Below are 13,338 nucleotides of genomic sequence, written 5' to 3' on the forward strand. Positions count from 1 at the left end.
TTAAACTTGTTCTTTTGTATTTCGTTTTTCCATTTGTATAAGAGAAAAATGCTGTCTTGCATAAGTATGTTGTTGAAAATGGTGACAAAACTATAGTAGCTTGTTTGGCCAGCAGGGGGTTCTTGTCTCTTGAACTCAGCCAAAAGTTGATCGATGAGAGACTACTGAAACTCCTTTTGAGTTCTTAATCACAGGAGATCTCGTTCAGTTTCTCTTTTTCCTCAGTGCTCAATATTTGCAGTGAGAAAGTGTTATCGTCAAAGGGGTTGCGAATCCAGTCCCTATCTCCTGCCATAGCTGGAAAGCATTGCCTGAATGTTTTGCAAAGCCCTTTTGGTGTGTAGTTCTATTGGTTTTAGTGCAGTGATCCAACAGAAGTTTATGTTCTGCCAGGAAGTCATGGTCACGGGGCTTGGGCTGCCAGTCCCTGCATCCTCTGGATGATGGGATGAATTGCACCCACAGCAGATGGCACTAAGCTGCGGGGAGAGGTAGATACACTGGAGGGTAGGGATAGGGTCCAGAGTGACCTAGGCAAATTGGAGGATTGGGCCAAAAGAAATCTGATGGGGTTCAACAAGGACAAGTGCAGAGTCCTGCACTTAGGAAGGAAGAATCCCATGAACCGCTACAGGCTGGGGACAAACGGGCTAAGCAGTAGTTCTGCAGAAACGACCTGGGGATTACGGTGGATGAGAAGCTGGATATGAGTCAGCGGTGTGCCCTTGTTGCCAAGAAGTTTCAATGGCATATCAGGCTGTATTAGTAGGAGCACTGCCAGCAGATCGAGTTATTATTACCCTCTTTTCAGCATTGGTGAGGCCGCACCTGGAGTATTGCCTCCAATTTTGGTCCACCACTACAGAAGGGATCTGGACTGTTGTGAAAAATCAACCACACGTTGAGTTCGGATCAGATCAATCTGAGGCTCCTTTAATATTACAAGCGCAGGGGGGTAACTGCTCCCAGTAGCTGCCCCCTGATTCAAGAAACACACAAGTCTTTCAAAGTTTAAAACCACAGACAAATTACACATACATTTCATGTTGATTACCTTATTTGGAATATAACTGCAAAATTTAATAAAGTTCAAAAGCAAAAAGAAATGATCATCTCCCTTATTGTCTTTTCCGGTTATTGTTATTCCCTATCTAGCTCTTCTGTGGTTTGATTTTTCTAACGCTTGTGACAAACTTCCTCCTCTACCTTGAACCTTTCTGTTCACTCAGGGAACAGAAAATTACTCATCCAGTGACTAGTATATTTGCCCTCTACCAGACTCCTGTACCCCACTGGTCTGGGTCTGTCACATGCTTCCATTGTGATTATAGAAAAACAAGCTTGGCCATGACAAATTGTGTTTGGGGACTTTCCACTTCACCTCCTTGTGCCCCTTGTACACAGAAGGCCATTGTTCTGTTTTGGGCACTTTCCATCCCACTTTGCCTCCTCATGCCCTTTATACACAGAAGCAAGCTCAGCTCATACTTCAGGCCTACTAACTTGATCAAAGCCTGAGGCTCTTTGTAAATTTTCCTCTACAGGACAAATTGGAGAGAGTCCAGCGGAGGGCAATAAAAATGATTAGGGGGCAGGGGCACATGACTTACAAAGAGACGTTGACGGAACTGTGGTTATTTAGTCTGCAGAAGAGAAGCCTGAGGGGGGATTTGATAGCAGCCTTCAACTACCTGAAGGGGGGTTCCAAAGAGGATGGGGCTTGGCTGTTCTCCGTGGTGGCAGATGACAGAACAAGAAGCAATGGTCTCAAGTTGCAGTGGGGGAGGTCTAGGTTGGATATTAGGAAACACTGTTTCACCAGGAGGATGATGAAGTACTGGAATGTGTTACCTAGGGAGATAGTGGAATCTCCATCCTTAGAATTTTTTAAGACCCGGCTTGACAAAGCTCTGTCTGCGATGATTTAGTTGGTGTTGGTCCTGCTTTGAGCAGGGAATTGGACTAAATGACCTCCTGAGGTCTCTTCCAACACTAATGTGCTATGATTCTTCGAACCCCCAGATGCTATCTATCTATCTACTAATGGACCAACTGCTTCATGTAGATCAACAGCTTGTGTCTCTCACCAACAGAAGTTGGTCCAATAAAATATATTACCTCACCCATTTCCTCACTCTGACTCCATGGGTGCTTATGATGTATTTTGTGCAGGATAAGGCAGGTGAGATATCTTTGGAAAGGTTTTGATTTACTGAATATGACTATCCTACTTGTAGGCATATATCATTTTGGTATCTGAAGTCAGGAATACTGTCTATGCATCTATTACAAGTGTGTTTACACCTGTTAAACGCCTACTAGAGAGAAGGCCAAAAGTCTAGATGGCTGCCTCGGGGAAGGGTTATTAGAGAGAACAATAGATCTTAGAAGATGCTAATCTCCCACTGGGAAGCCTTTCTGGGGAGGCTGCAAACAGCCTCTGAGTCATGGATGTGGTGGCCCTACAGGGACATGTGACCAAGTAACCTGGCACTGGAGTCCATGATGATGTTGTTTTTGTTTTCCCACTGACCGGGTGTGGAAATCAAACTGAGATACAAAGGGTTCGCACCATATATTAAAGCTATTTAAGGCAGGGGAGTGACATCATCATAGTTCATTCTTCACTGACTCCCTGCACAAGAAAGAAGACTGCTGGAAACACCTGGAGAAACAAAAAGACTGCACTAACGGAGTAAGGCTGAACCTAGGCAGAGGGTTGTCTAGCTTGTGAAAGGAATAAGTGGGGTTTTAAGCTAAAAACAAGTGTAGCTTGCCTTCAAGAATCTCTGCAATCTGCCTAAACAACATTTAGGTGTGAATTTGCTACACATATCCAATTTCTTTTGTATATTAAGCAAACTACAGCCTGTGTGCCACATCGGCCCCTGAGCTCCCAGCTGGGAACCCTAACTCCTGACACCCTCCACCACGCTGTACCCCCTCCCCCACAGCCACGCCACCCTGTGGGCCACACTCTGGCCCACCTCTCCCCCTGGGTGGCATGGGAAGGTGTTGCGGCTGTGGGCTCATCCTGCTGGTAAGGAGATGGGGAACAGGGCGGTGTCAGGGTCTCTTTCCCACTTTGAACTTTAGCGTGGAGAAAGTGGGGACCTGCATGTACCCCTCTAAACTTAATTCCTAGCTTAGATCTTATAGCGCTGCCACCAACCAGAGTTTTAGTGTCTGGTCCACTCCTTGTCCCCCCAAAACCTTCCCTGGGGAGACCAAGACTCAACCCCTCTGGGTCTTAAAACAAGGGTAAATAAACCATCCCCCCTACCTTTCCCCTCCCAGACTTTCCTCTCCCTGGGTTACCCTGAGAGATACTGTGCTTCAAACTCTTTGAATCTTAAAACAGAGAGGAAATTCACCTTTCCCCCCTTCTCTCCCGCTCCCAGACTCTCCCTGAGAGAGAGACACTGATCCCAACTCCTTGGATCCTAACACAGAGAGAAATTAACCTTTCCCTCCTCCTTCTCCTTCCCAGACTTTTCCTGAGAAGTACACTGATCCAAACTCCTTGGATCCTAAAACAGAGAGGAATTCAGCTTTTCCTCCCCCTTCTCTCCTTTCCCCTACCAATCCCTGGTGAGTTCAGACCCACCCCCCTTGGGTTGTACACAAGAATAAAAAAATCAATCAGGTTCTTAAAAGAAAAGCTTTTAATTAAAGAAAGAGAAAATAAAAATTATCTCTGTAAAATCAAGATAGAAAAATGTTTACAGGGTCTCAGCTTCACCTAGACCAGAGGGACTCCCCCTCCCAGCATAAGTATAAATTACAGCAAACAGAGGTGAAATATCCTTCTAACAAAATACACATTTGCAAATAAAGAAAACAAACATAAATCTAATCCGCTTTTTATCTATTACTTACTATCTTGAATCTGAGAGACTGTTTCAGTAAGATTGGAGAAATCTGGTTACGTGTCTGGCTTCTCTTAATCCCAAGAGAGAACAAAGAACAGAACAAAACAGCACAAAACAAAGACTTCCCTCCACCAAGATTTGAAAGTATCTTGTCTCCCGATTGGTCCTTTGGTCAGGTGTCAGCCAGGTTCACTGAGCTTGTTAACCCTTTACAGGTAAAAGAGACATTAACCCTTAACTATCTGTTTATGACAGGAGGGTGGAGAAGAGATGGAGTGAGAGTGGGGCTTTGGGGAAGGGGGCAGAGACAGGGCAGGAAGAGTCAGAAGGAAGGTTGGGCCTTGGGGTAGAGCAGGGGTGGAGCTTAATGTCTAAGCCTCCTCTGCATGTCCTAAAAGCCAAATAGCACTTAGCAGATTCATTAACTGTTTCTCAGTGCCACAAGATGGGACAGAACATCATACCCAGAAAGTGTGTGGGTTACACATATTTATTAACTCAGACACACAGCCTTGAAATTGGAGAGGTGTGGTCAGCAGCTACAGAGCAAAGTCAGTGAAAATGCCAATTCAACCAAGAGACATGAGAGCATAAAGTGAAGATTGAACCAAAAGAGGAACTCCCTTGGAGATCCTTCAGTAACAGACTGTTGTAATTATGGGTTCGGATCACTAGAGAGATGCACGGACCAAGATTTACAAAAGTGACTCACAATTTTTGGTACTAGAGTGTTTCCAAGGAAAGTCTGGCAGTGCTAGGTCTTCTCCTGAAAGGTGCAGCTCCTAGAAGAATGTGGTTACAATTAAAAAATAATTTTAAAAAGAAACGTTTCTAGCCCCCATTGAGATGGAGCAAAACCATGTAATGTGACTCAAGGGCGATCTAAATATTAGAAATTTGAAGGCAAAGAAAAAGAACCCAACAATAATAATTTAATGAAATCTCATGTTTTTAAAGATGATCTCATGATTTTTGGAGCATGACTCATGATTTTGAAATGCTCACTCTTCAGGAAGCCCTGGGCACTTGCCTTCTGAAAATCTGGTGCCTTTAGGGTATCTCATTTTCATCATCCAAAATGATCTGTCGCTTTCCCAAACCTTAGCCATTGTCACATGCAATTTGGGGGCCGATCTGATGCCCCTTGAAATCAACAGCCTCTTTCCATTAATCTTGGAGAAATCCCATAGCCAAAGCAGTTCAAAATCAACAATTAGGCTGGTGGGTCCCAAACAAACACATGACATGTCGTCCAGTAAATGAAGTTTCCAACCCTCCAGAGGAGCAGAGACATGAGTGGAGGAAGGGCAATCGTGTCTTCCTCTCTCAGTAGAGAGTGTGCAGTCTTGCAAGCCCAGAGCATTCAAAAAGGGTGTATCAGGCCCTAAAAATCAGGAGATTGGCTTAAAAGCAGAATGTTGTTTTAAATAATAAATTTCATTTTTTCCCCTTTTCTTTCTGCTTTCTGAGTCTTTATGTCATTCTGGTGTCAACTTTGCAGCTCTACTAACCAACCATAAGGGGTGAGAGGGAGAGAATATTTTTTTTAATGAGAGCTGATATGCTGGGTACAATCTCAGAGCTCCAAGATATAGTCTACTCTACAGACCTATATTGGGATAAAAATCCACCCCCCTGAGCAAAGTAGTTATATCAACCTAACTCCCCTGAGTAGACCGCGCTATGTAAGCAGAAAGGTTCTCCTGCCAACATAGCTACTGCCTCTCAGGGAGGTGAATTAACTATGCTGATGGGAGACCGCTCTTGCATTAGTGTAGAACGCTTCTCCCATGAAAGCTCTACAGCAGCGCAGCTGCACCGATGCAGAGTTTTAGGTGTAGACATGCCCCAGGAGCTGATGGGTTGCATGGGTTGAAAGAGGGCAGGGGACTTGTATGGATCGGGGAGGGCAGGTTTTTCTTTGAGGTGAGAGAGGGCAAGGGCAGTTGTGAGGGGTGGAAACGGGCAGAGGGTAGAAGAGTCCATATGGGCAGGGAAGATGCTACAGAACCCAAAATGGCACAGATGGGTCCATGCCCAACTACTGCACCAGCTTGGGCCCCCAGTGTAGTCGGGTTCCTTCCCAGCACTTTCTGCAGAGCCCTGTGCACCTCCTTGTTCCTCAGCATGTTGATCAGGGGGTTGAGTATGGGGGTAACCAGGGTGTAGAAGAGAGAGATCATTTTGCCCTAGTCCTGGGATGAGGACTGCAGGTACACATAGAGGAAAAAGAATAGATATATGTTATCACTACATGATGAGGTTATATCGCCTGTTTTTTCCCCAAATACAGAGCAGAAACATTTATTGAACAACTCTGTCTTTTCTGCATTATTATTGATAAGTCTACCATTTCCATCTAGTAATGAACCAATACCATTGTCAGGATACTTCCTGCCACCCAATGTATTTTAAATACCTTTTTCTTATTGTCTTTAAATCTGCTTGGGTCCCTTTGCTTTCCTCAAAAATTTTCTACAATTCCTAACTTCAGATTTATATTCAGCTCCCTGTGTCTTTTATTTATTATAAAAAATAAAAAAGCCCCATATTCCATTCCCACACACAACCCTATGCTTGCCCAAGGGCATGATTGGAGTCAGGACTCCCAGTGAGGACAGGTCTCATAACACATTCCCCAGTCCATCTGTGCTGGAGCTGGATTAGATCCAGCACCCCCAGAGAAGGGAAAGAACTTATATTCCATTCCCAACCCTCCACCCTAGGCCAGCCAATCCCCCCAACTCCCTCTTTAAAACTGTGGTAATAGATTCATAGCCTTTATGGGCAGAAAAGATTACAAGGTCCATCCAGCCTGACCTCCTGCATCCAACCTGATACCTCGTGATTGTCATTTTGTTCTGTGTTTGAATAATGCCTAGCACAAGGGGGTCTGGTCTCCTAAGTATTTCCATGATGCAGAGAACCAGCTGCTGGTGTGTCGAGTCCACTGCTCACCTTGCTGACCAATACTGTCTCATTGTTACTTTGTGCTCCTGCACCTGTCTGTATCTAGCTGTTGTCTCTTGTCTTATACTTCGATCGTCAGCTCTTTGGGGCAGTGACTGTCTCTTTGTTCTGTGTTTGTCCAGCACCTGGCACAGTGAGGACCTGGTCTATGACTGGGCACCTTGGCGCTGTCAGCTTAACACAAATAATAAATACTAATACTGTATGTGGAGATAAATGATTACACTAGCAGAGCTCTGGCCCTCTAGTTACCAAGTTGGCTGATAGATGATGTAGCAAGAGTTTACGAAAGTGAGGGATATTTAGGCAGGAATTCATTGTCTGCTCCGCTCACATAACTCACAGACTAATGCCATCTTGAGCAGGGCACTCGAATGACAGAGAACACAGATGGGTAGGAAAGGCTGTTCACATCTTGTGAAATTGTTTTGAGATTTTAAACCATTTCCCTTCTGGAATCAGCCCGAAGGGTTGAAATCTTGAAAATTTGTCTGAACCAAAAATTAAAAAAAAAAATTAGTTTGGGTCAATTGAAATGTTTTGTTTTGTTTTGACAATTTCAAAATGTTTTGATTTTTTAAAAATCTCTAGTTAGCTTTAATTTATGTCAAACCATAAAAATGGAAATTTCCATTTACGAAATGTCCAAATGGGAGGTTTCCACAATTTTGAAACTTTTCTCAAAAAATGTTCTCACCCACTGACACCCCACCCCAAAATGTTCAGGTTGGAAGAATCAGCATATTCTGACAAGAGAATTTTGAGTTAAAGAATTCCCAACCAGCAGTAATGGAGGGTCCACATGGACCAAGATCAAAGCCACCTACCACCCTACTGGTAGTGAAAGACTCACTCCATAGACTCTATTTCTGTTTCAAGGCATCACACCCCTGGTGTTGCCATTTCATCAGCTGCTCTTACAAGTACAAACTGTGTATTTGGTGTATGATTGGTTCCTTATCTTTCAAATATTTTTGAAAATGCAACTCAGTAATAGTGCTGATTTCTGAGCCAGTATAAAACAAACAACTGATCTTCACCTCGACTGTAAGTACTTCAGCAGTTAGTCTCCAAATGCTCGCTCACACAAGTCGATAGATATGCTGGCACTGTCTGAGCTCCTCTCAGCGCTGTATGCAGACTGATTTTCCACCGAAGACAGGCCTAGAAATTCTTCTGCCACTGCCTGGCCTTCTACTGTAAATGGGCCACTCATTCCTGATGCCCCTTTGGTTTTGAGTACCTGAGGCTCTGGACTCTTTCTCAGTTGACATTCTCAGCTAGTATGCCCTGGCCCTTCACAAGTGTAGCAAATGTACCTTCCCTGGATATCCTTCAGTGGGAATCTTTGGGACTCTTTAGCATATTAAGGGAGATTTTAACTTTCATTCCCTCAGTCATTGTTTTCACCATCACCTCCTGTTTGTTGGCCAGTTTCTTTTAAACTTTCCACTGTTAACTGTCTTTGGGGAAAAGTCTTTCCTCTCTTAGATGCATTACCTAGGCCTCCACTTTGTGTAGGGGGGTTGGGCTTGGCCATCTCTTCCACGGGAACTTACTCTAATTCAGACCATGTAATGGCAGCTTGCACGAGTTCATGCAAATTCTTACTGGACTCTTCTTTAGACCTCTTCTTCATTTCACAATGGAAGGAGTCATCCCGGGGCCCCAGCGCTAACTACTCTCTCAGGACCGTATTCATGTCCCAAACTTGTTGTGGGTCCCAGCGTTTCACCTGCCTCATTCTCTCCCGGAGCTCATATGAGTAGACCTGAATGGTCCTACCTGGATTCTGTGTCAGCTCATAGAATTCTTTGAGTCTGCTTCCACTTTGTCTGCATACAACTGAAATGTCTTCTCTATGTCTGGCTTGTTAGCTGTTGCCATGAACTTCACTGTGGATTTGGCCTGGAATTTGAGATGCTCTTCCACAAAATCCACAATAACTTCTTCAGGTACTCTGAAAACCTATAGAGCTACCTTCACTGACTTAATCCAGTCTTCTATTCAGATGTGCATTACTTTCATTGAAAAACTACTGAACTCAGATACCTCCTGGTCCCATAGAAGATGGCCCTGATCTCAGCTGGAGCAGGGGCTGTCCCTTGCTTTGTGTCTGTGCAGTGCCCAGCACAATGGAGCCCTCATCTCAGCTGGAGAAGGGACTGCGTACCGCTGTGTGTCAGTGCAGTGCCCGAAAAAATGGGGCCCTGATAACAGCTGGGGAAGGAACTATAACTTGTTCAGTGTCCGTACTGTGCTTGGCATAGCCCTGATCTCACTTGCAGCCTCTTTACTACCACAACAGAAAGCAATAAGAAAAATCTCTTTGGGCAGGAGAACAGGGATTGTTTCTAGAGGTCCACCAAAGATAGTCCTTGGTTGAATTGCAAAGCATAGAGCAGGGGTGTTGTGTGGGTGAGAGATGGTTTGTGTGGAGTGAGAAGGGGAAGGCAGGTTGTGGGACAGATTAGGGCAGGCTTGTTCTGCAGAGTGGGAAAGGCCAGAGGGTTTGTGTGGGTGGAGAGGGCCGGGACTCTGGAGAGAGCAGAAGGCTCCACATGGGCACAGAAGAGGTTATGGTAGCCTTGAGAGATAGAGATGGTTTTGTGCCAATCGCTCTACCAGCTCAGACCCCCTGGGTGGTCTTGTTTCTCCTAAGTGCCCTCTGCAGTGCCCTGTGCACTTCCTTGTTCCTCAGCGTATAGATGAGGGGGTTGAGCATGGGGGCCACCATGGTGTAGAAGAGGGCTACTATCTTGCCCCGGTGCTGGGAGTAACTGGATGGAGGCTGTAGATACGTGGAAAGGCCCGTGCCATAAAAGATCGACACCACAGCCAAGTGGGAGGCACAGGTGTTGAAGGCCTTGAGCCTCCCTTTCGCTGAGCGAATCTTCAGCACGGTGGCACATATGTAGCCGTAGGACATCAGGATGAAGCCCAGTGGAACCAGTAGGAAAATGACTGAACTGGTGAGGACCTCGGCCTCATTGGCAGAGGTGTCGACACATGCCAGTTTGAGCAGGGCCGGTATCTCACAGAAGAGGTTATCGATTTGGTTCCGCCCTCATGGTCCAAATGGTATGCAGCATGGAGTTGCTGAAGCTGCACGACCAGGCAGTGGCCGCCAGCTGCAGGCAGAAGCGGTGGTTCATGATGGCCGTGTAGCGCAGCGGCTGGCAGATGGCGGCATAGCGGTCATAGGCCATGATGGCCAGCAGGAGGCATTCAGTTAAACCCAGAGAGAGGGAGACATAGAGCTGGGCCATGCAGCCAGCCCAAGAGATGGATTTGTGGGTGCTTTGGAAATTCAGCAGCATCTGGGGGCCAACGCTGGTGGTTTAGCAGAGGTCCAGGAAAGAGAGGTTGCTGAGGAAGAAATACATGGGCGTGTGGAGATGGGGGTCAAGCCATGAGATCACGATGATGGTGGTGTTTCCAAGCAAGGTCATGGTGTAGGAGATTAAAATGAGCACAAAGAGCAGCAGCTCCAACTGTGGCCAGTCAGACACTCCTAGCAGGATGAATTCCCCCAAGAAGCTTTGGTTTCCATCTTCCCGTGACCCTTTGCCATACATCACCTGTAGAGACCAGAAAGAATAAGGGTGAAAAATATCCTGCAACAAGGAGATTTGTGATCATAGGTGCTACTGCTGTGATTGACACTGGGTATTTTTGGATTGGTAGCTTTGAGTCCTAGGAGACAGGCAAGTGTTAAGTGAATGGATTAGGAAAAGGCTGGAATCTCTAATAACGTGGGAATGACCCACCTGCAGCACTAAATACCTTTATGCAAAGGTCAGGGAAATCTCTCATCTGTCTGTCTGCAGGGTTGTTGTAGTCGGGTCAGTCCCAGGGTATTGGAAAGATGAAGCGGATGAGGTAATATCTTTTATTGGACCTGTTACCTATGGTTTTCAGAACCCACAGCAGGGGCAACTTAACTGTTTTACTCCAGGTGGTGTCAGGGAACACAGCAATTCTGCCTGATGAAATATTAGTACAAGAAAGAGGACACTATCTAAACCTGCAGTTTATTAGAGCTAAGCATACACAGACATAAGCAATAGATTTAGAGCAGCCCAGATATTTACCTAAAAACTAGATGGGTATTGAGTAATTAGCAGCAGGTTCTCAGTGGCCAGTTGCTCACGTACCGAGGAGAAAAGATGTCAAGAAAAACATCACTCTAAGTGGCTTCAGGGGACTGATCCAGAATTCACTGTATTCACTGATCTTTTATTACTAACTTCTGCAAAACACATAGGTCACTATAACCTTTACAAAATCATCACATTTCCTAACTTTCAATAAACTTCTATTAGAGGTGCCCAGACTCCAGGTCTTCCATACACAAAAGTTTTCAATTTCCCTTGTTGACTTTTCTTTCCCCTCCTCCCATTCTGATTAGCAGAAACTACCAGCTAGTTTTCACCTTGCCTCTAAAAGCTGTTTTCCAAATAACTCTTAACTATCTGGTGTTCCATTTTATTAATTCACCATGTCTCAATGCACTGAATATGGTTGTAATTACCTTGATTGCCTTCTGGGGTACACACATCCATCAAATCTAGGGTAACAGACAAGCTTCCATTGGAGAGAGAGAGAAGCTTTTGAGCTCACACAGAGCATTTCTGCAGGTCTGGGAAACATACTCAGAGTGTCACAGCTAAATGCAAAGTGAAGAAGATTTTTCACTTACAAGCACTTAAAACGCTTTGAATGGACCATCCATAGTGAAATGGTCTGTAACATGCTTCCAGTCATAGAGGGGAAAGGAGAGGGAGAAATAAGTTGATGGGGGTGGGATTAGTGGGATATAGATTTTGTCTCTGTTCAGTCCATGATTTTTAGTGTCCAGCAAAGTTATGAATTTAAGCTCTCAGGCTGGTCTTTTGAAGGTTTTGTGCAGGTTTTCTTTGAGGATGAGGATTGATAGGTGATAAATACAGCAATCACTTTGTGTGAAGTTTTCATCCACCAGTGACAGGGTATTTTTGTCTTCAATCATTTTCCTGTGTGAGGTCATTCAAAAGTATAGTGATTGTCTGGTTTCACCCACATATTTGTTGTTGGAGCTCTTAGTGCACTGGAGGAGATACAGCACATGTTGTGATTGGTGTGTTTTAAAGTAATGAATCTTGAAAACCGTGTTATGGATGGTGTTGGTCATCATAGAAATGGAAATATGGCTTCAGATTTTGTGTCTGTCGTTCTGGCAGGGTCTGGTACCACTTTGAATTGGTGTGTCATGCGCTGTGGGGAGCTTGCTTACGATGCTGAGTATGGTGAGCTTGGGGGGTTGTTTTAATGCCAGAAGAAGGGGCTCAGGATGTGGACCCCATCAAGTCTGTGTTGTAAATTAATAATCTTGCTAGACACTAAAATCACGAATTGAACAGAGAGGCTGGATATATGGTTTATTATAACAATCTGTGACCCACTGAGCCACCCCATTCCCCTCTATGACGGGAGACAAGTTCACTGGCAACTTTACCTTGAACGATCCCTTGAAATATTTGTTAACTATTTAGGCTTCTGTTTCTCTTTCTACTTAGCTGTGACACTCGGAGCACCTTTCTCTGCTCTTTGTAAATTCAAACCTTGTCTCTCTCACCAACAAAAGTTGCTCACCCACCTTGTCTCTTTGCATTTCTAAGACAGTGGTCAATATGATACCAAACACTGCACGTATCTAGCATTCATCATATCCTCATTCAATTTCTTCTCCCTCATGTTGTACATTTTCAACTTTCTCCCCATCCTCACTTTCATCTTCATTTCTGTTCTTCCACCTCTCTCCTCCCCACCTCTAACTCTATCAGTGTCACTCAAAAGGGCTAAGAATTTTACAAATACTTTGGACTCACTGACAGGAACATGGGCACCTTCTGAGGCTTTTCTGCCTCCAAAAAAGTACATCCATGCATGTGAGACTTGGAAGGAAGAAGGGGGGGACAGAAATCTGAGTGAGAAAGAAGAAAGGGAGGAAGATACAGTTGGTGATGGTTGTCAGAGAGCAATGCTGTTTGGCCATTCTTTCAAAAGTGGCTTGTGGCCAGAAAGATGAAGACAAGGAGTGGAGATAAGTTGAAAGGAAATAAACTCCTCAGCAGCAAAGTTGAGAGACATTAGTTAAACTTGCTGGGTTGTTGGCTATTGTTTCCAAAAAGCTGGGATGAGCTGGGGAGCGGCTGTGGGATTGATGGAAAAACAGTATAAAAAAGTGACTCTGGCAATTGCATTCTGCCCAGTTTACTGGCAGTCCCACACAGTGTAGTGATGGCCATGGGGTGATGGGAGTACAAATGGAATAATGACATGGGGATTTGTCCTGCTTTAAGCAGGGTTTGGACTAGATGACCTTCCGAGGACACTTTCAACCCTAATCTTCTATGATTCTATGGGAAGAGTCTAGAAGATATTAAGGTGAGTGAGTGAGATGGGAGGGGAGGATCTTATCCACAAGAATAGTCCAGAGGATAAGTCCTGGCTG

The 13,338-nt window shown here is 44.8% G+C and overlaps 1 pseudogene; it reads right to left on the reverse strand.

Moving 5' to 3' along the window:
- Positions 1–9,471: 9,471 nt before the first annotated feature.
- LOC116825818 (olfactory receptor 2B2-like) lies at positions 9,472–10,393 on the reverse strand (annotated as a pseudogene).
- Positions 10,394–13,338: the final 2,945 nt, after the last annotated feature.

The sequence above is a fragment of the Chelonoidis abingdonii genome, chromosome 13 (assembly GCF_003597395.2).
Source record: "Chelonoidis abingdonii isolate Lonesome George chromosome 13, CheloAbing_2.0, whole genome shotgun sequence".
NCBI lineage: Eukaryota > Metazoa > Chordata > Testudines > Testudinidae > Chelonoidis > Chelonoidis abingdonii.